Below are 508 nucleotides of genomic sequence, written 5' to 3' on the forward strand. Positions count from 1 at the left end.
CTGAAACTGGAGGCTGTCATGTGGTTAAGAAACACTGTGTTGGAGAAAGAGACCCAGTTCAAAAATAGTCATGCAAGTACAGGCTCTTAAGCACATCCCGGGTATGTTAAGTCCTACTGACTTACCTACCTCAGTGGGACACCAGCTCAGGAACTTAAACATATCTAACAGCATCAAATGTCACAAATGCCATTCCCCTGAAGATAAGCAGAGCCAAAGTGCAGCATTGCACTGGTGAATGCTCAGGTCCAAGATCTTAGATGTGGACTGACAGCAGCTCTAAGCTGAGAGATGCTGGGATCTGTGGGCGTAATTTGGAAAGATGTCCAAGGCCTATAGAGTCTAAAGGCTTCACAAACTGCAGCACATTTTAGCTTGGGTCCTAGTCCCCTCATTCTTCACCAGGAGGAGTCCTTCAGGACAGGATGGGGAATCATTAGCAATAGTTCTTCAGTGCAGAAGTCCAAGTTAACACAGCTTCATGGCTATAAAGAGATTTTCCTGAGCA

At 45.7% G+C, this 508-nt stretch overlaps 1 protein-coding gene across 1 annotated transcript in view; it reads right to left on the reverse strand.

The window, feature by feature from the left end:
- The window catches only part of ALDH1A3 (aldehyde dehydrogenase 1 family, member A3), a 37,598-nt gene that overhangs the window by 26,606 nt on the left and 10,484 nt on the right, over positions 1-508 (reverse strand). The window lies entirely within an intron of this gene.

The sequence above is a fragment of the Charadrius vociferus genome, unplaced genomic scaffold (genome assembly GCF_000708025.1).
Source record: "Charadrius vociferus isolate BGI_N301 unplaced genomic scaffold, ASM70802v2 scaffold190, whole genome shotgun sequence".
In the NCBI taxonomy this organism is placed as follows: domain Eukaryota; kingdom Metazoa; phylum Chordata; class Aves; order Charadriiformes; family Charadriidae; genus Charadrius; species Charadrius vociferus.